This window comes from Astatotilapia calliptera, chromosome 23 (genome assembly GCF_900246225.1).
Source record: "Astatotilapia calliptera chromosome 23, fAstCal1.2, whole genome shotgun sequence".
Classification (NCBI taxonomy): Eukaryota; Metazoa; Chordata; class Actinopteri; order Cichliformes; family Cichlidae; genus Astatotilapia; species Astatotilapia calliptera.
This window is the reverse complement of record NC_039323.1, coordinates 14,275,791-14,298,835: the sequence shown is the minus strand read 5'-3', so window position 1 is coordinate 14,298,835 and position 23,045 is coordinate 14,275,791. Positions and strand designations below refer to the sequence as shown.

Sequence of the window (23,045 nt, the reverse complement as noted above, 5' to 3'; positions counted from 1 at the left end):
GTCTCCTTTTTTAAAATTTCTGCATCAATTCAAGCTGTCAGAAGCGCTACTGTTCAATGTATTGTGATATCTTTAGATATACATATCGCAGGATTATCTGTCAGGTCTAGGTACACGGGCCTTTTACAGTTTGACGGACTCTTTTTTTCTTTCCTCTGAAAGATAAAGAACAGTAGCAAAAGCCAACTTGACTTCCAGACCCCCTTATAAGGCCTTCTTTTTTGGTTGATTCATTTAATTATTTTTCGATACTATTTTATGTGTTATTTATGAATCTATTGTGGCTACTGAAAGATCACATCCCCACCGTGCTCTCAGGACGCACACGTCTCCAAAAGCTACACAGACTGTCTCATCATCACGCCAGTAATCAAACGTATCTCAGAACAAAAAAAGAAAAGAAGAAAAAGAAAAAAATCCTTCTTTTTTTCTTTTGTCGCACTGAGGGAGAAATTTAATTACAACCTCGGGTGTATGCTGGCATTGAGGAGAAAAAAAATCCAGGCGACAAATGAATATACAGAGCAAATGACAAAACATGAGGGGGAATAACTGACAGATGAAAAGACAGAGGATGTGCAGCTAACAGGCAAAACGCGCCGGTACAAAGCCGCGCACACCTTTGAGAGCAAGAGTTTGTTTTATTGCACTTCTCCCGGGTTGCATCTCCTGTCGATTTGCAGAAAAAGAAGGGGGGATAAGCGAACATGCCCTGTTTAAGAAACAAACATGCAGATTAGATGGGATTCTGACAACACACAGCTCAGACTTCGTGTCCCACAGCTCATCTCTCAACAATGAGAAAAAAAGAGAGAGAGGTTTGAAAAATCCACTCAGCGCGCGCTTGACAACACTTACCGTCATTCTGCAAACAGTAAATGTAAATAATGAGGTGGCATCTGGAAATAAATAGGGGAAGTCAAGACAGACTGATAACAAGTCTCGTCCGCTTAAGACCCAATGGGTGTCACTGAAAAGCTTTATATAGATGCCTCTGAATAATAATATTAATAAAAAAAAAACAATAATATGATAAACGTGAATTTGATGGATTTGGCAACCAAATATATATATATATATATTATTTCTAAAAAAAATCTAAATTTAAATCACATTCAGTATAAGTGGATCAGGGCGTAGCCAGCAGGAAGCCTTTCTTACAAAGAAAGAGAGAGAGAGGGAGAAAAAGAAAGACCTCACAAGGCGTGTGTAACATTTACTTCAAGTGCGGGGAGTTGTCACCTGTGATGTGGTACCAGGCTACATGTCAGCAGAAGCAGCACTCACTCACCTTCAGGGATGCTCCACTGTGGACTGCCACGACCAACAGCTGCACCACTGACTGAACACAGCTACACAAACGCGCACGCACCTTCTGCACACCTTCTTATTCCAGCTGGACGGGTGTGACTCACACGTGACCACGAACATCTCCTAGAAGTAAGCGGTGTCTCAGCAGCAATGAAGGAAGTTCCAAGAATATTTACTTGAGCACTTCGTCTGCGTGCTATAGGCTGTGTTTCTGCTCTTGTGTATTTCAGAGAGAAAAGTTGCGCTTCGGCTGCTTCAGTTTGAATAACTTACAGAAGCGAAAAAAAAACAAGCAAAATACACTTAAGTGCACCACTAACAATCCCCAATGCTGGCTGAAGATGCGTTTACATTTCTAAATAAATAAATTATGTATACTTTGTTGTTTTTGTGGTTTACTTTTTATATTTTTGGATTTTGTATTGCTGTTTTAAATGTTGTTTATGGTTATGGTTTATGGTGTTTTAAACCACCAAACAGCAATCTATGAAATAATACTAATCAATAATAAGAATTAAACAAACTTCACTTTCATACTTTTGACTTCGCGATGGGTTATTTGCTAATTTTAATTTTTTTTCCCTTTCAAAAAGCGACAAATACAGCCTAGTGCCGTTTTAAAATCTGAGTGATGTTTCTGTAATCTTGTTTAATGTATTTAGTTTTCAGCTGACACACAACAGGTTATTTAATGTGGCACTATCAACTTGCATTCATTCAACTAAAATCTAACGTACATCAATTTTTTATATGCAGACAATTTCTGCGTGGATATGTGATCTTGAGATTCAAATTTCAAATTTGCAGTAAATCTCACCGCAAAGTTTATTTTATTGTGAGAAATGAGAGTCAAAAAACGTAAAATATAAATGGTTCATTAAATAAACACATAAGCAAAAATAAAATTATTGTTATTCATTTTTCCTCAACATCCTTCCTCAACCGCCAGGCAGGTTTGAATAACGGTCACGTGACACACTATTTGGTCACGAGGTCATTCCGGAAATTTGGGTTAATTACGCGGTGTTCTAATTTTACTCTAATTCTTCACCATGAAAGCTCTGTTTTAAATGAATATTTAAAATAGAGAAATATAGATTTTTTTTTTTTTTTTTTTTTTTTTGCGGATTTATTCCTGCATGCAGTATACGAGCTTCAGTCTGAAGGATGCCATCAGATCATCGCGAGGTACAGAAAGTTTATGCTGTTGGTGCCAGATACAAGCTGTTTTCTGAATGCCATTAGCTCATTCCAAGGTTTGGTAGAAGTATCACAGTAACTCAGCAGTGGGCTGTACCTGACATTGCATAGCCCTCTGGCCAAGTCGAGGGGTTTTCAACCTGCAGGTGGACGTCACCAACATGGTCTCTAACAAAGTCAGATGCGTCACAAACAGGAAAGAAAGAAATGAACAAGATCTGCTTCTTAACTTGAATTTCCATTTGAATGTCCATAAATTAGCTTATTGGTGCGAAGAGTGATTTCTGAACTTTAATGTAGCAAGGACAAGAAAATGATAGTCACTACAATAATAATGCGTTTTTGTTTGTTTGTTTGTTTTAGACATATAGCAATTATTTCTGGGGATTGTGAAAACCTACAAATATTTAGAAAGTGCATTTGCAGCTGTATGGACATGAAAGCATGACTGATAAATACAGAGTGGTGTCAGATTAAAATAAAAACTAAGATAAACCGGCTCACAACCTGCTGGAAAGGTTTCAGTGCATCTTAGTGATAAATCTTCAAGTGTCTGGAATTTTACTGGACGAATGAACACCAAAAGATCTCTCAGTTGGTGTTTTGATCATCATGTCAGTCCACAAACTGAAAAAGATGATCGGCTTGGTTGAGAGCTGTTGACTGCAAAGGCCGTAGTGCATCATTTTCACACTCTATTCAATGATCCTCACCCATGGGGACCTTGTTTACCATGAATGGACCAAAAGTGGACTCTAGCCATGCCAATCAAGCACTAAGAATGGCCTAAAAAAGATCCACAATACCACAGATTCAAATATTTTAGTGGGACAGGACAAAGATCACTGGCATAACTCAATAAAAAAGTATACAGTAAAATCACTGAAGGCTACACTGATGTTCTCTATAAGGAGTTTGGGATGTTGCCTTCAAGAGTGCTCTTTAAAGCCCAAGCTTGCAGAGTATCCAAAGAAAACTAGACTTTATTTCAAAGGCAATCTGATGATTTTATAATGTCCATAGGTGTGACTGGACATGCTTATCCAAGAAGGGTGTTTTCTGCAGGATCTGCTGAAAAGGGAATGGTTTCTGTGAGCTTACCTTTTAATCTCATTTGAACACTTTATACATGCAGGGTTTTGTCCAGTTTAATATACAGTAATTGTTGTAATTAATTACTTAACTCATTTTTGTGGACTAAACATAGCAGACAAAATAATCCTAATTCCTCAGTTCATGTGGGTGTATGTAAGGTCCCAAGCCAAAAAAACAAAACAAGGTAATGAACCCCTGATTTTTACTGTGTGACACTGAATTAAAAACACACGTGACCTTCTCTAAATTTAGAATTTTTCTGCACCCCGCTAATTTGAGTATTCATTATTTCCTCATAACTCGTAGGCTAGTGTGAACAAATCATTATTCTGCTATTTAAATGTCTTTCATTTTTCTTGGCCAATTTCCCGCTCTGTGAAGTGTAACAGTATGTAGTGACAGCAGCCCCACAGGTCTGAACATTACAGGCAGCTGTGCATCGAATCTCCCCAGCAGCCTCATTATTCTATTCTCCTCCAATATCCAAGGTTGATCTAATCACCAGATCAACAACGGGAAGTGCAAGAGAACAAATAATGGAGACAAAATGAACAAATGATTAGTATGCTGTGAAAAGTACTATACATTACTTATTTAGCATTTAGATAACTATCTATCCTGAGGAGCAAGCTTCAAAGTTGAACTCAGTTTAGGCGAGGGGGATTAATTCTCTCTGCTGCATGCTTCATTGAATCTCTCATTACCAAACTTTGTCTGTATTGATGTTAGATTTGATTGAAGATTAGAGCATTTAGCAAATCTTGCTTTTCCGCATGTATCAGGCTTTTTCAAGCGCGGCGCACCGCTCGCTGGTCAATACCCTCACTTTTATCCAGTGTCTGCTTCATTTAAACTTAATCAACTCCATCAATGAACTGGAACAGCGAAATGTCCCCTGGAACAATAGCTTTTGTTGGATAATGCTTTGGTCTTATTCCCAACCGGGTGGCGATAAACCTAAAATTACACTATGATGAACTATTTCAATCAATATGATAATGGAAATTGGCTTGGGTGACTCTTTGCAGGGCTTAAGGAGGCAAGCTAAAGCCTATGTGACATTAATACATCTCCATGCTCTCTCCCTGCTGTTGCAACCCCCCTATCTCACTTTATTGTCCCATCTTTTCAGTGACATTGACTACACCATATTGCAAAGCGCCTGGTTGTTTAATGATCTATCTGCACAAGGGAATGCTTGTGCTGAAATGGATGCGCAAGCCGACGGTCTCACGCATTGTTTTCCAACTAAATTATAGGCTCTATACTTTGTTTCCTGTAGTGGCTCAGCGGGGTGTAGATCAATCATTGATGGCACCGTTGTAAAGCAGCTACAACGTGACTTTTGCTGCTCATTTGGACGTTTTGTCCTTGTGCGGCATCCAGTGCCTGTTATAGGCTACAGTTCATCATATTTATACTGCCACCAAAAGACCAATTTCACGAGCCTAAGCAAGGAAAACGCATGCCCCACATCTGTTGCATACTAATAAATATGCCACCTTCTGGGACAATCCAGGAGTGATCATAATGATCGACTGCCAAGTGATATGACTTACCATAAACCTGTTTATTTGAAAAGTTTCCTCTAAGCCAATAATAGTCAAATTTATTTTGGCATCTATTATTATTTTTGAAAAAAATGATTTACCCAATGTGCACAGCTGTTTTTCCTCTCATCGTTTCAGATACCAGCGTTGGCACATGGAAAGAGATGGATGCCTTTGTTGTTTTGCTAGAAGAGCGCAGTTATTACTGGAGCTTAAAGTCACAGCTGTCCTTTTGCAGGGAGTCACTGATCTGCTCCATCTCCCATTAATTACATGTACTGATTAAGTTATGGTTCGGGTTTTGAATTAGAGGCATGTATTTGTCATTTAATTTGGATTTTGAGAGAAGTTATATAGTTCTGCCGCAGAGCCAAACACCATATTTATACAGACAGGTGACAAATCAAAAGTGGTGGGTTTGGAGTCTCTGTTGTGCTGCACAAGCTTTTTGCTCCCATTATTTGGGAAAATTTATTCCCTGAAAAACTGTCTCTTATTAATCCAAATATCAACCAAACTGAAGACCTATGGTAGGTGATGGACTGACGTGTCAGATAACACTCTTGACCACCATCATCAAAACAACAAACAGTATATATAGGGATATTTTTTGAGAAAAATGGTTTTCCCATCCATCCATAGACTCGTAGAAGGTGAATCTGTTATGGTGGCATGTGACGGATCAACACTTTAATAAACACTTACTTTACCTACATAACTGTTTGTAGATAGACAGCATGACAGCGCTCCAGAAGCGAATCTCCCTCTGTTTACTCATACCAGTATAAACCTCCCTATTAACCTCAGTTAATGTTAATAGTATTGCAAATAAGCTAAACGCATCAGTTTGACCCACAGAAAACACAGCGAACTAAGACAGACCAATGATATTGTCCGTATTGATATTCATCAGTATTGTGAGTCTTGATGTCTGTGCAAAATATATTCTTTCAAAAAACAAACAAACTCCTTTTTATTTATAATTTTAACGAGATTTACTCGTTGTAATATGCAAGGAGTTGCACATAACCACTGTGGTGTTATTGTAACAGTATTATCCAATAGGAGGCAAGGTGCGGGAGTGAGGGGCATCTTGGGATACGTGAGTTGTGCTGTGTTTAGATTTTCACTGGAAGGTCATAAAAGAAAGTTCTACACAAGAGTGCAGTTAGTCTCACGCTTGTTTTCTGATAGAAAACGCAACAACCACAACACTACGATTGTTGCTCACAGTCGCAGTCGTCTACCTGTGCAATTCTCCTCGTTAAGGGGTGTTTATGCACCTTTCATCGTATTGTTTTGTCTTATACGGTCTGCAAATCTTTGTCTCTCTGCTCTCATAACCTTACTTACATGTATCCAGTGCAGCTGACAAGACAAATAAAAATACAGTATACCACGCGCTCACTGCTGAGCATCATAAAAATGTCCGTAACAGAGAAAACAGGAGAACTCTGTAGCTCCTACTGATCAACAGATAAATTAATAACGTCCAAAAAATAATGCAGGTGTAACAATATTTTAATCTGATTTCTAATCTTGATGGAAGAGTACTGATTGGCTGAAAACAAACTGCCGGTCAGAGAGGTTGTAGTTAGGCTGCGTAAGGCTGGTTATCAGTGTTAAAATTGATGCTAAGTTTGCTGAAACTTGTTAAGATATGAATTGGTTATCACATATATACAAGAAAAAAGCCAAAAAGAGTTTATCAGATTAGTAGTAGTTTCTCTGCAGACTACCTTTAAAAGGTTTAAAACTTGAATCTGACGATAAAGATGTCACATACCAGAATGTGTTTTATTCTCCATTTTAGTGCATTTAAAGCCTAAATGCTTATCTGCATTGTAATGGATAAACATGGATCAAGTTGAAGCACGGTTCGTGAAAGAGTTGGCCATTCCCCTGCCTCGCTAACCTTCTGCCTTCTTCAGCAGCCAGTGTCAATTAGCCTGTCCTGTATCTTAACCGTGTGAAGTTGCTGCCATGTCACCATCATCCAGCAAACATGAAACACCAGATGTGTCGTTTGACACTTTTGAATATGTTGTTTGCCTTTGTTTCCGTGTTTTACTCCCGGTGCTGAAAATGATTTGAGAGGACAGACATGCACAACAGATACAGCACCTTGAACATCAAAGACCGGCGCTGCAGTATTAGTAACGGTGTGTCTGTGTTTCTGCTGTAACTCTGCACGCGCTCACATACACACACACACACACACACACACACGGATAAAGGCTTGTGTGAGTCTGCGTGCACGTCTGCTTGCCTTCCAAAGGAAAGCATCCGAGACAGCCCAGAATATAAAAATTTACAGGCCTCTTTCCTGCTTTGTCTGTCTCCTTTCCCATTCTCTTAGGTGAATGGGGGCCTGAGTGATAGACCGAGAACCTTTCATCTCACCCAGTGAGTGTAAATAGCTGTCATGTTTGATTGGCGGTTTGACGTGCACGTGATGCCCTGGAAGAGGGGAAGAAATTCAGTGAGGACGCGGTGCATGACGGTTTCTCTGTCTGCAAACTAAAGAGGTAATGAATGAGTAATTGCACAAAAATCTGTGTTCTACATTTTGTCAAATGTGATTTCTCAGAGTTCATGTGGAAGAATCTGCAGCTTGTACTGTACAAGATTGAGTCTGGGCTGACTCACAATGGCTTTTAATCTCGTCATATTTCAGAGTTACTAAACAGAATTTTAAAAAGTGAAATACTTTTATTTGAATCTGCTCAGCATATTACAGCCTGTAGAGCCCCTGGAGCACAATTATACTTAAAGTTACTTATCATAATTGCCAACTTTGTTATGTACCCAGGAATATTAAGCATGTTTACATCGCTAAATTGTGTTTTACTTGTTTAAAGTGAAAGCGGTGATCTTTCAGTATATAATTCAATCTACTGGTTCTAGCAATAGAGAGGAAAGGTTTACAATAATGCTGAATTATGTGCTGTGTTTCATGCTACAATCAGTGATGTTACTGATTGACTGCTTCACATTGGGGAGGTATGAGAGGTGGGGGGGTTTAGCTGAGTAGATCTGACGTAGAACTGGATCCAAAGTAATCTGCCAGTGCCTTTTGTTTTAAATGTTTTGTTATTATGTTCAATGGGAATAAATTTTTTTTAAAATGCAAGTTATGTTAAAGTGAATCCTTAGTGTTAATTCAAATGTGTTTAAGTATGCAAACAGATTATTTTGAAAGGGCTTGGGTTAGTTGGTTTTCCATTTGGTTCACACAGAAAATATCTTCTCGCTGGCTGACATTTTAATGCAGACGTTCATGGTCCTCAGAGGATGCACGTCACCCGACTTTAGGAGACAAATATCATAGCAACACCAGCACAGTGGTGCAGGTGGCAGCACTGTCACGTCACAATAACAAGCTTTTTGTTGTGGAGTGGGAATGGTTGTTTGTCTGCATGTGTTGACCCTTGACAGACTGGCAGCCTATGCAGGCGGTACTCTTTCACCCACTGAGGGTGGGATAGGCTCTAGCCCAGCCATAACTATGGCTGGATAAAAAGTTATGAAAGGGGATGTGTTTAATCTTAATATTTGTGCATTTGGTATATTTATGGTCCATATCTTTTAAACTAGAATACATATATTTTATCTCCATAAACTATTCCATGAACTGCCTTTAAAATCTCTTGCTGTTGGTGTTTTTATGTCGATGTACATGAAAAAAAAATAGAAAATTCAATTCCAGGAATAAAAAGCAATGCATTAAATTCCATGACTGTGCTGTGTGAACAGTCCTCTGTATATTGCAGTTACCCTAGTTTTGATCAAAAAGAGTTAATGTATCACTTTAGCATACACTGCCCACCGAGAAGCATGATGGCTCTGTGGTTTGACATATATTTCATTGTTTGGCCTCAGAATGATAACGCTGATGTATTTTACAATGGACTTTTGCTTTGATTTAAAACACCAAAAAAGCATACCACTCTCATCTGCACTCCAATGGCCTGGAATTGGCAAGAAAAAAGCTATTTAACTAAAGAGAATATATGCATCAAATGAAAAGCAGATGAAAAAATATGCAATTATGTTCCTGATTGGGTTAAGTATTTCTCTGCCAGCACATGCCAGCTACCACTAGAACCTTTCCCAAATGGTCTGCTTCCAGGCTTGGGCGAAGCCCCAGAAAACATCACATCAGAATGGTGCCATCTCGCTGTTTCCTCTGATCCATGGCCAGTGTGTCTCCCCATTCCTCTCTCCTCTTTGCTACGCTCAGCCCCTCTCTGCGTCCCAGATAATGGAGCTCAGCTTCTGTCTGCCAAAGGGTCCGTAGCTGCCCTGGAGTAATGACCTGAGGGGGTACTTTGTGACAACCAGGGTATAATAATGCCTGCAGCTACGGACAAAGCAGACCCCGGGGGTCAATTTTTAAATACTTTTATGTTTTTCATCGAGGATAAGAGTCATCTATTTTTATTGCAGGCTATATACAATATGTACACAGCAGAAACAACACATTTATTCCAACCAAGGGAAGCACAGTGTGTTTAATGTTGTTCATTTCAACAAAATGTAGTTAAGTTTTGATAGAACGACATAGTTGTGAGCTAGCTTTATTGACAAAACATCATCCACTATTCAAGAGTTTATCTGGCACATGTCTGTAGGCCACAGTGCTTCAGATCAAAATAGTGTTATTGAGGTGCGCAAGGGAATATGGAATCACCTGCGAATGAAAGGCTTCTCCTAATGGGTTAATTGTAACAAAAGCTCGGGGTCTTGCCCCATTGAACAGAAGAGGATTGTGGAGCACAGACCTGTGGAAATGATGTCAAGCAATGTGTTGCCTGCTTTGCCCTGAAGGGCCAGAGTTTGTCTGTCAGCAGTTAAATGCTTACCTCCTACCCCTCCCCTAACACTCAACAATCAATTTACCTCCTCGGGGTCTATGAACCCAAAGATTTGACCTTGCAGACTCAAGCTTTGTTTCCTCCCTCATCTCTCACACCTCAAAGAGTTCTTATTATAAAATAAAGAAAGGGTAGTTTGAAGTTAGGCCTCATTCAGTAGGCTAGTAGGTGAATTTTCTGTTGCCAAAACCACAGGAGGAAACTTGATAAAGGTAATTTTCAATTGATCTCTAGTTTCATGCCAGCCTTTATTCCTAGAATTGAACTCTGAGTTGTTTTATTTCAGTTATTAAAATTAAGTGCTTAAAGGAAAGCCAGGTAGGGTGGGAAATACTGTTTTTGTATTCTATAAATATTTAACTTGTTTGCTTACAAAGGAGAGCCACACTACATGTTTCCAGCTAGAAGCAGGTAGAAACCTATAATGTGGCTCTCTTAATGTGGAATTATCTGGTGTTAATGTAGTGTAGCAGCTCTAAAAGTAACTAGTTTTTAAAATGTATAAATCTACAACTTGCAATAAAAAACGGGTAAATCATTATTACTTGAACTTTGAGATGCTTTTACACTGTCTCTGTTTCCAGTCTTTATGCTAAGCCAAGCTAACTGGATGATAGCTGTGTGTTCATTGACTGTGTGAAAAAGATGGACAAAAGTTTTTGGTCAAGCGCCTTAAACACACATTCTCTCTAATGGCCAGCAGGAGGCGACACCTCAGATAGCAACGATGTCCAGCTGTATAGAAATCTATTGGAAGGTGTCCATGGGCTCCCTTCATCTGTGGCCACAGCAGACACTTTCCTGATCAGTTTATAATCTAAAACACTAGTTTCTCATTTTACTGAATACAAAATGATCTGCATTTTGTTAATTATGATCCCAATTTGAGTCCAAAACAACGTTAAAGGAACCTTTACTTTTAGGGCTGACCTGAAGCTATGCTAAGCCAAGCTGCATACCTCACGGAAAAGATTGGAAACCATATCAATTCTTAAACCTCAGCAATAAAATTCAAACGTGTATTCTCCAAATGTCAAAGTATTTATGACTGTTACATAAAAAAGTTAATTCAGTAGAATTTGATTAAGAGTCAGCAGTGGCATTGTTGGTTTTGTTAATTTGTTTACTTTTAATCATCAGCAGAACATGCGCGCCAATGCCTCTGCATGCTTCTGCAGTAACAGATTATACGTCTTCATTTTGGATAGTTTTCCATGTGTCTTACGGCCAGTATTCATTTCAGTAAAGTAAACCGTAGTTTTAGTTTTAAGTTTAGTTTATAGTTAATTATAACAACTTTGATTCACACTTTTGTTTTGGCAGGTTGTGCGTGCCAGCAGAAACCATTCATGAAAGATGCACCCCTGAGGCTTACAGAGGTACACTCCATCATCTGCTAAGCAGGTAACTACTGTATTTTTTATAGAAGAACAAAGCCAGCTCCTGATGAATGACTGTGCTATAGGTAATGAGCTTTTTACCTAGAAACAAATGTTTCGCGCTCAAAAATGTATCAAAACTGAAAATCAGGTTTTAGTGTTTATATGTTGTACAGTTGATTTACTTTTATGTTTATGGGTGCACAGCCTGGAGATGCCTCTGTGTCAATCAAAGACTTCAAGTCCCAAGATTTATTCAGTCCCCCTCCCATTTGTACAGTAACCAATGGAGGGAGTACACACCCAGCAAGGTGCTAGCTAATTGGGCATACTGAGAATAGAAAAAAAAGAGGAAAATAAGCACCTTCTACTGTTATGTGACATTTATTGAAAGTGCTGATGGATCAGCACAAAGCTTTCTTCAGGGTGTTCGAGAAGAGCTTTGTAGTGAAGCATCATCTGTTTCATGAGATAATTTTTATGTCTTTTTTTTGTTTTGTTTTTTGCTTTTCAGTTTAATGCGTTTTAGTTCTGCAGCATAGAGGTACAAAATAGCGAGCAAGGAGATATGATTCACTATGCCAAACTCATGGGATCATTAGTACAAAACCTGACTCCAAATTAAGCTCCCACTTAGACCGACAAAAATGCTGCTTTCTAAGAACCCAGTTATGCATAAAATTACATCCAGGAAAACATTTAGTAGGAGACAGTTAAACTTTCTGGAGTGCCGGCATTAAAATGCTCAAAGTTTGCCATGTAATACCCCTTAGCTGAACACTAGGGAATAGCTAGTCTGGTTCTGATTTGTTCTTTACTTTCCTATTTTTGTTCCCTTTAGGGCCATTATAACTAAAATAATAAATGTCTAATAATGGCATTAAAATTCAATGAGATGAAGACTTATTCTGTTCAAACAACAATCTATATAAGCCTATGTAATTTTAGACACTTAATACAATAAAAGGCAGTGAATTTAAAGCTAACAAATATCATACATGACTGATAATTATGGAAAAATGCATCAGAACTTCCACCCTGTTTGAATGCAGCATTTGGTGCATGCACTAGTGAATTTGTGATCTGCGGATAATCTCTATGCTAAGCTAGAGAAGCATCAGTCTGTCTTGATAAGATTATTTTTTAAAACATTAAACTGTTTCATTAACATGACTTACTTTATGACTGTATGCTGATTTCGGTTATTGGCTGCAATACCGCAGAATGAAATCAATAGCTAATAGTCAAAACATATAAACTCTTCTCTCTGACTCACTGAAGGATATCATACAGTACAACGATTTCACATTTTATTTTGGTCTTTTAAGGATGGTTCTCTGGCACTTGTGTCAAAGCTCGTCTTGTTTTTCACGGCTGCGCTAACCATCAAGAATAAAACTGTATAGTTTGTGCTGGTGGAGTTTTCTTTTGCTGAGGGGGAGACAGAGCGGTTGAGGATGTATACACGTGGGGGAAGAGCTGCAGTAATAGAACTCAGCTGGAGTAGGTTACTTGAGGGAATGCTTCAGGAGCGGGAACAGAGCCAAAAGAGCGAGGAAACATACTTCACTTTATTGATTTTGTCGATCGTCTTAAATGAGGGGCACTCCAGGCCAAGGGCTCACCTCTGCATTTTCTGTGTGTGTGCCTGCTGTGTGGTGGACAACGTGCAGAGGTTATGGGAGATGGGAATTATGTACGTTTTTATGTTAATGTATGGGGAAAGGCTTTTTGTGCACGAGGGAGACGGAGAGAGCTCCAGCATCACGTATACAATGTGAACCTTTTGTTGTTACCTCATAAATTTCCATGTTGTTGTATCAGCCATTGAGGCTGTTGTTTCAGTCACGTGCATCTGGAAGTCCTCAATGAGCTAGCTTGTCTGTGAAAAACCCTGCACCGCCCCTCCACAGATCATGACCTTTTGCTTTACACTAGAGATACACGCTACTATTGTGACTTATTCATCAACTGTGACTTGGTTATAAATGGCTTTTTAAGGCAAATATTGATTAAGTCAAGTGTAACATCACTTGGCTTAAAGCAAATGTCCAAAAGCAATTATAGCTGATAGTCTCTTTTCCATTTTTGCCTTGGCTGACATGCTCATCTGTTTTATATTCCCATATGTCCTGTCAGGTGGGACAGGATTCATTTCCTGTACAGTCGGTGTCAATTGTTATTCAATAACCAGAACCCTGAAGTTTTACCACAGACCTCAAAGGCACATTCCCTGTAATAGAGTCACTCAAGTTTCAACAGTGCGTACTTTCTACAGAGTTTTCTTGCAATAATCATGAACATCTAGTATTAGTTGTGTTATTCTGTATTTTATGTAAGTTTTCTGTTGACTATGAATTTAGATTTTGGTTTAGGATATTTTTTTTCTCTAAGTGCACCTTAAAAATGAGAGAAAATAACGAAATGAGAAAAGATGTACTCCTCCTCCCAAAAAATGTGTTTATTTTTTAATAGAATCAATTGCAGACCTTGATGTCAGGAGACTGTTTTTAGCTGATATTGGTTTATGACGTCTCAGTTACTACTGCCAGTATTCAAGAGGAATCCTGAAATTTCCAGCACATAAAAAACTTTTCAGTAAAGTTTTGTGTGTAACATTAACACCTTTGTAATGCAAACCAAATGCACATTTATATTTATATCGGGCACAAAGTATCATTTAAAGGTAAGCATTTGTTATTATTTTGTATTCTTTGAGTAAGAAACCTAAAACAATAAATAGATTCCTTAGTTCAGTACTGGCCTAAAACAGTTCTGAAACAATCATAACAGTCATCTTCCATTACACTTGAAACACTGCTGCTCTGACAGTGATTTAATCATCGTTTATCAAAGTTTTACGGCATTAGATGTTAAAAAACTGTCGGATTTTTTTAATGGCTAATCACGTGAATCTTTAGTTTCTGCCTTTAAACACACTGCAGTGGTTTCCATTAGCTAGTGTAGTTTATTTTAGCACATCACAGTTTTTTGTTTTTTTTTTTTAAATCTCAACACAATTAAACAACTCTGCTGACAACCCTTTCTTTTTGTGGGTTGCCTACAATTACTCTTTCTGTTGAGTCGTGCTTTGTAGTTACACTTTGGTGCTACGCAGACACCTTTACACTGTTGTTTGTTGCCACTGTTGTAGATCTTGACATATTTTATAGGGTGGATGTTTGGTGTGTTTTTTCCTAACAGCTCAGTTTGCCTGAAGTGTCTTTGTGTGATCTGAATGTTATTTCTGAATGTCTAACAGTTTAGCTACACTCGGGGAATTTATATGATTTTACAAGGTGCATCCTCTTGTTCTTATCCCCCAAATCATCTTCATCTGCGCATCTGTTATAAACTACCTAAGCATGCTTATCTTTTCTCCCTCTCATTTCATTACACAAAATCCCAAAGAAACCACTGGGCGGGATCAGTTAGTCCCAGCCAGCTCTGTGGTTTTCTTGTTCTTTATTAAAGTGTAATCAAACATCGGTTTAAGTGGAAAATAAATATCCAGATCTAATAAGCTGCTCAGCCGGATCATGTAAATGCAAATTTTCAAGCTGGTTCCTATCCGTCCCACTGAGGGGAGAACAAGCCACAGCAATCGCCTCCTCCACCCTCGATTGTAAATCAAGGAAAATAATGGCTGGATAATGACCGGTTTGCGGTCCCAAGCAGATTGAATGATAACAAACCTCGCATGTTGCACGCAGCTTTTCATTTAACATCCTATCATGGGGAAAGCCGGCGAACAGCTTGGTGTGGCTCATTAAAGGGGTTGTTGATGCCTTGTAAATTTTGTGGAGCAAGGGGTTGAAAATTCACAGGACAAACTTCCTGATAGGGTAAGACAGGGTTTATTCCCCACCCATAGGGGCCTCCTGCGCCGTCGCAGGGAGCCGGATGATCTGAGAGGACCGGTGAGCCGCCGACTGCATTGCAGTTGTCTGTTTTCTAATGTGAAGGAGTAAGAGTGTGAATGAAAAGAGACGAATACCCACTTAGACAAGCACTAAATAATAGACATATAAATTGCTTCGCTTTCCTGTTTGGGGAGATGCTGATTTAGCTGCTAATTGGTGACAGAAACTGTCAAATGGGTGGCAGATAGTGATTGTGGTGGCTTCTGTCAGGATTAGGTGAGAGGGAAAAAAAAGCGTGCTTTCTTCTGGTGAAGGCAAAGACAATATGACGGCAGTCCCCTCCCTTCTCTTGTCTGATATTTACCCAAAACACATTAAACAGATAAAGAAGAGAAAAGAAACAATAAGCTCGGGATTATGGACCCTGTCTCTTGCCTTCGTCTTGTGCTCTCATGTCTTCCCTTTTTTCTCTCCTCTAAGCTGTCTCTGTGATTGATTAACGTGTTTGTTTGAAGAAATTTTGAATGTTTGCTTGCACAGTGAAACACACAGACATACAAATACGCGCCGAATTTGCTCAGACGCTCACACGCACAGAGACAATGAACTGGCTGTAAGCAGAGAGACGGCGAAAGAGACGGATAAAGACTGACTGACTGATCTCTCGAGGGCATCTTCTTCTAACCCTGCCTTGACTCTCCTCCCTTTTCTCTGGAGCATTAAAATGAACAGTAATTAGGCTTTGATACTCTGGCAAATGAACAGTAATTAGAGTGTGCTACTGTGGATCCTCTGCCTGAGCTGCTCATTGAATATTCACACCATTATTGAACGTTAAGATTAGCTTGCCGCTGTCATGCACAAACAGTGTGGCATGGCAACGGCCCTTTGCAGATGGTGTTAGGGGGATGGTGGAGGCAGTGTGTGTGCGTAGACAGGTCGCCCAAGCCTGGCGGACCCTCAGAGGGGATTTTCTGGTTATTAGATCCTTGCCAGATCATGGGCCAATTATAAAGAAAACTGTCAGTCAAGGCAAAGTGGCTATGTGATTAGCGGAAAAGGACAAAATCAGGTGAGGAGTGTGAATCTTTCTGGAGGCAGCTTTGATTTGCTAATAAGAGGGAGAGGGAAAGGACCGGGGCAGGGTCCCCAGCTGTAGTCCTGCTTTGCTCTCTTCATTTTCACTGTGACCTTCTTAGCACTGCTGGTCTAATCTGCGCTGCAGAGAAGACATAAAGAATGGCTCTCGAGGGGGTTTTCTGGGTCCAGGCTCTGAATGAGGCACAAGGGGGTTAGCCACCAAAAATGAGAGCAGTACCCCCTACTCCCAACCACAGGGACATGAGTAATCAAATAGTTCCTTTAGGATGACAAGGGACAAATACTTCCTAATTACCCTAATAGTTTTAAAGACTTTTTACTCTTGATAAAAAAAAAAAAACCGAAAAAAAAAAACCCACTTAAAGCTATGTCACTGAGAGAAGGAGGAGTGAAGGGATAAGAGGAGGGAGGGAGAATCGCTTGCCTCTGAGAGCATCCTCAGCAGGCAGGAGCTCTGTCCGTTCCTCTTCCTAATTTCTAAAAGCACGACAGTGTATCCTAATTTAGCGGCTGGTGACCAGGGCTGACATTGAGGGGCGTGGTAGCCCCCCCCCCCCCCCCCCCCTCCCGGCCATGGTTTCTGGCTGGGGAGAAGCAAACGCAGAGGGGAGACAGGCAGCACAGTGCCAGGGCTATAATGAAGCGCGGGAGACAGCAGGCCTGACAGCTCTGGCAGGTGATGCATGGGGCCCATGCTAATTCTTCAGCAAGCCAGTGATGGATCCTGAAATCTTGACCACACATCCCATTAGCCCCTGTCTGTGACAGGAGAATAAAGATATTAAAAAATCCAGGAGAAGTTGAGAGAAAGGGGTGCAGGGGGATTTGGAGTGGGATGTGGACAGCCAGTCAAAGGACCTTACGCAAACCTCCAAGTCCTCTGCAATATTTTCAGCAGCAAAGTTATTGATGACTTAACCTCTGGGGTGCAGGTTATGGGTGATGGATACTGTGCATCCTCAGCATGGAACAGCAGAGGATAACAAGGTAGACAGTGAATCACCTGCCCACAGCTGATAAAAATAGAATATGACATGTTCTACAGCGTATACACTGCATTATTCCACTGTAAATTCTAAAGAGATGAGTGAACTGGGCTTTCCTGTAAATAGATTAGTTCATTGAATTGGTTTTCTATGGGCTCAGCTGTTCTGCGCATCCCTACTGCTCTGGCTTTTGCATCTTAGCACTATGAATGCATGGACTGTTTATTAGGCTGTCCCTGCCAACTCCTCTGCGACCTCCCATCCCCTCAAGAGTAAAAAAGACTAAGGAATAAAAAGCAAAGGAGGGTGTAGAACTCCTCAGCTATCAAGCGCTCAGGTGTGTTTACCATATATCTTTTATGTTCCTGTGCCAGAAAGGGCTAATATTTGTGACAAGTTTTATATGAAATATAAATGACTCAGTCTTGATACAAATAGGAAAACTGGTAGCGAGGCGAGCCGAGTCGCAGCCAGGCCACGAGAATCCTTCCCATTTCTCGGGGTTGACAAATAGCACAGAGGAAGTTCCAGGGGAAACTGAGAGGTTACTGTGACAGACAAGGAGCACAATTATCACACCATGATGAAAGAGCCATGGCGAGCGCGCGTCGCACCGTTAATTACCGTCCTTTTTCCACCAGCCTCTAATGTGAGGAAAAACACGCGATGACAAGTGTGTAAAAGAGCAAGCACTAAATTACTGTCAGGAAAAATAAACGGAGGATCGCGCGGCCCGCACAGTGATTTACGGGGGCAATTAGTCACCGCCCCACGGAGATGCTGAGGACAGCAGTGCGGCGGGAGTGTGTCAGGGAGAGAGAGTGTGAGAGACACCCCTACGCTCCACCCACACTTCTAAAAAATAGGATGAGAACTAGGAGAATGTTCTCTGTGCTCTTGGCTGAGTGACCTTTGTCTGGCGGAGGGCCGTTATCCAACTTTTTGCTGGTTATAAAGAAGTTCCGAAATAAATGATCAAGCAAACAACGGCGCTGTGAACATCATCCTACTTCAAATCAGTGCCATGTTGTCATATGTATATGTATCATAATAGAATAAAAGAAGTAACATGAGTGGGTGATATGGAGCCAATTTAGGTCACCGTTACTTGTTTTATGCTGAAGTAGGTTGATTATGACACAGGTGTAAGACAAGCTAAAGCGGTGTCTGTCATTACACTATCAGTAGAATACAGGCTTTTGTCTATGTCGAATGTGTCAGCGTACTTGAAATGCTAAACGTCTGAAATGAGCTAACCCCCCCACACGCTCTACCATCAAACATCAAATGGGCTCTAATTGTTTCTAAACGTGACACAAGTTAAGATACTTCAGTTTAAAGCCCGCCATCGCGTCTCAAAAGTGACGCTTGATTCCTTGTCTCGTCTCTTCGAGCAGCTTCTAAGACAGGAGGTCGCATCCCAGTCGTCACATGTCCCTCATATTTCATGCTCAGCTATGAAGCGAGCCTTTCATCGCGTATTAAAATACCTGCTGTACTTTTAAGGAAGTAAGACCACTGGGAATATGCCCGACTGAGCGGAGAGCCCATTGATTAGTAATGGCTGATGACAGATAGTGTCACGTCATCTTTGTTAATTTCACTCATTCGGAGGCATTGAACAAACATGGCGTGCTGTTTTTTTTCCCCCTCTTTCTTTCTCTGAGAGAAATTTCTAAAATGATAGCCTATTGTTGAATAATTTTGAAGCCCCTATTAGAAAATTGTCACACTGTGTGATATCTTACAGACGTGTGATGAAATAAAGTAAAGATGGAGCGGGGGTGGGATGATGCAGTGGAAGTTTGTCTTAATATATCCATCACAGCCAGCTAAAGACATTTATAGTTGAGCACTTTAAAGAAAACCCTCAGACGCAGGCTCTTGACTTGCTAAGCTTCTGAAGCTTTCTCTTCGCGTAATGCTAACGCTTGATGCTAACATGACAAAGTGTGTTGGAGGATATTGGCAGTTTAATCTGCCTTGTCATGCTCGTATACATATTTAGACTGAGCATTTGCACGTGTATTGTAGGACAATAATAACACTGCCAGTAAGCTGAGTGTTATGAGCAGCGTGATAGGAAGTGTGTGTATAGAGAGGGGGGGAGCAGGGGGATGCATTCTCCCGGCCATACAAATCCAGTAGAGGCTAGTGAGTGGGCTTGCTAGGTTGAGCCACATTTCCAGGTCAGTGGCCTTAAGCATGCTTGGTTACAGCTGCCTTGCCCATTCCTATTGGCAAAGGTGCCATAAGACAAGGTTGTGAGGGGCCATAAGTGGTGAGGAGGAAGCAGTGGAGAAGCTAACCAGGAGAGGACCATATGCATGTCCAGTGGACTGCTTCCCTCAGGCTTTCTTTCTCCATCTCTCTCTCGCTCTCCCCCCACATCCCTCACTTGACTGCACTATCCACTTCTTTGCCAGGGCTATATAAGTGCCAGGACATCAGACTTCCTCAAGCTGTCAGCCTTGCTTTTCCCCAGAACAACACAATTTGAGACTGGAGGAGAGTAAGAAAAAAATCACTGGAGAAGCTAGAGAGGAATAAGATTGGAAAAATGCTCCATTCTGTTTTTGCTTCAGCCAGTTCCACGGCCAATTAAAGGCCATCACGATCAGCCATCATTGGCGTGGACCTTTATGTTTGACTCAGGATATTTTCACTTTGGAAACTACTGTCTTATAATTTTAAAGATAATTTTAATCTCATTTTATTATTTTATTTTATTATAGTTACTTAATAAATTCACACTTGTAGATTTAATTGGACAGGACAGAACTTTCTGTACCTTTCAATTTAGTTTAAGTATATTTGAAAATAAAATTCGGAAAATTCTTAATTGCTCCGTTGTCTCTAAACTGTAGACATATAGCTCAACTTAACAGCTGGTTAGCTCAGCTTAGCATTAATAAATGGCTTTCCTCTGCGTGACAGTAAGAAATAATGTGTCAGTTACTGAGCTTTAGTAGCGCTGGTAGAGGGATTTCAACTTAGTGTTTTCGGTTTCAAGTGTTTGAGCAAAGCTAAGCTAAGCTAACTGTCAAGAAACCTAGCAAAAGAGTGAAATGCTTTCCTTAGACAAGCTTTTTTTTTTAGTTATTCATGGTAGCAATTTGCAGCCATAATGTTGTACACGTATACATGTTGCTAAATACAACATTTTTACAACATGTTTAAAATACTGCATACATGTAAAGCAGAGCGTATTTGCATCATAAAAGGGAATTAACCTTTTTTTCTCTCACTGCACAAACCTCTGTACACTCTCAAATAAAACCCACATGAGGAATTTATTAATGTTAATTATCAACAAATTAATTTACCGCCGCTTCTGCAGTCTTTGTATTATGTTTTTCTTGTTTATCATAAGAAGCTATTTGAAAATGTATTGGTGATTTTTGTTATTATTCATAAAAGAGATGCAAGTGTGAAAACAGACTTTTTCCATCTTTATGGCTTCCAGTGTTCTGTGAAAGCAGGCTTTGAAATTAGACTCACTAACTGGCAATGAAATAACAGACAGCCAAGAAGAAGAGGAGTTAAAAAAATAGGGCTTATGAATCAATATGGGCAATGGGGGAAGGCCAAATGTAATAAATAATACAATAACAAGCCTAACTAATGAGCTGTTGTGAGGGTGCAGTTCACAGAGTAGTCCCTTTGTATGAATCCCTGCTAATAATCTTGGGGAGCCAGCAGATGATGAAGTGTTGCCATAAGGCAACACCTGTGCAATTAAAGCAGCGGATTCTTTTGCACGTAACATTAATTTCAGCCCTTTATAAAGGCCCGATGAGCACACTAATAATCTAGTCTACTTGACTCCATGTCTAGCTGAAACAGAGCATCTAATTAGGTAAAGGTAATTAATTAGAGATAAACGGAGCTAATCAGAGCCCGTTAGCACTCCCACTTTCTTGGCATTAAGACACAGAGCCTCCTGCTCTCTCATTGGCTGCCCTGTCATGTGCTCAGTGAACATGAAAAAGATATGTTTTTAATAGAGGCTCTCTGATCTTACGGTGAACTAGTCTGCTCCCTTAAGATCAAGACTATGTTGCTTCTCAGATGATCTTTTTATTCCCAAAAGTTAGTGATAGATTATCGTTTTGTCAAATGTAACGCTGTTGTTCTGAATGAACTATTTGGATAGTTAGAAAGTGTCCAGCTGGGTTTGGTTTCATTGTATTAGTTAAAGTCAAAGAACGGCGTGATTAGCATAAATTCAATCGTCAGCATCAGCATCATGTAAGCATGCATGCATGACTTTTAATGGGGCAAACATACACACATACATACACAGATTCACATACTTTGTAAAATAGCACTATTTTAACATATAAAAAGAATGGCTTCTTTAAAAATATCAATGGCATGGTAGAATTTCAGACCTAAAACAAGAATCCCCCTTGTGGCTTAGCCTACAACCTCTAACAAGAAATCATATTACAGATACATGAATATGATCTTGTTGGCTTTACGCCAATGTTTCATAAGGAAACATTAAGCCCCAGACAGCAAACATCCAACTTCCCATGTTTTCTGTTCTAATTTTCATATGAAAGGTGAAGCGGGGAACCCTGGATGGAACAGATCCTTCCGTGTTGCACTGATGCAACAGCAGCATGAAGAGCCTGCGCTTCCACTCGTGTACCTATCATGTCCAATTTTTTTCCAATAGATATTCCAGTCTTTGCATATGTGCAAGTACTGTTTGAAAATGGAAATTTAATGGTTATTGTAATGAATGTTGACTTAACAGATCAGAAAGGCAGGAGGGAAGGAAATGCGAGCGAACCTGAGAGGAGAGGTTTGTTTAGATGCTCGAGTGTCGTTGGGTTTCATGAGGAGGAATGATTTGGGGGAAACATGATTATTTTTTCCCTCTGCTTTTCCTTGTACACAGGGGAGTCGTCTGCTACAAGAAGGCAGGGCGCTCCCTCGACACGCATCATTAGAAGGTTTTTTACAAGCGACAAGCAGGCTATTTGGCTGTCATTGGGATTGTTTGAAGAGAATATGTTTCTGCACCGTACTCCAGGGAGCCCCACATCAGGAAAAAAGTAGATCACCCTTGAGCACTTGACATTGCTGTTATGCATTTGTCAATATTAAGGCTAAGAGGTTGGGCCAGTGTGTGTAAATTGGGAGTTTGGTGCATTTGCTTGCCTCAAATGTGAGCTGACCTTTAACCTAGCGTGTCACTCATTCGCTAACCTTGTTTCTACTAATTGCTACATTCAGCCTCTGCGGTTATACTCAATTATTCAGTTATTCAAAATATACTAGGCAGTTTTAACGAGGTTCCTTATCCGCTAACACGAGTGCAACATGGATATTTGTTCATGTTTTTAGCTTATTAGTAATTACTGAACACAATATGACTTCATTACGTTGTCTCAAACTTTCTGGACCCACTGTAGCCAAAGCAACAACAGAAAAAGAGGCGTGTTAAAAGATGACCTGCAAAGAACAGCAGCGAAAAGTAAAGCAGCACATTGTGATGAACTGTCATATTCTGATCGTGGCCCATAATGCAACCATCACTGGTCCAAAGTGCAGGGTGTGTGTAGCGTTTCCAATTGAAATGAGTCAGAGTGTAGGCATAGAGATCCTCATTATATCGTTTCCCCAAGGGCTGAGGCCAGCGCTTCTGCTGGAAAAGAGGGAGACGAGTGCA

At 40.2% G+C, this 23,045-nt stretch overlaps 1 long non-coding RNA gene across 1 annotated transcript in view; it reads left to right on the top strand.

Moving 5' to 3' along the window:
- Positions 1-2,438: 2,438 nt before the first annotated feature.
- The window catches only part of LOC113016676 (uncharacterized), a 45,388-nt gene continuing 24,781 nt past the window's right edge, over positions 2,439-23,045 (top strand). Inside the window, exons 1-3 of the long non-coding RNA XR_003271287.1 lie at positions 2,439-2,499; positions 7,516-7,684; positions 11,357-11,437. This is a non-coding gene — a long non-coding RNA (uncharacterized LOC113016676). The remainder of the gene's footprint in view (positions 2,500-7,515; positions 7,685-11,356; positions 11,438-23,045) is intronic.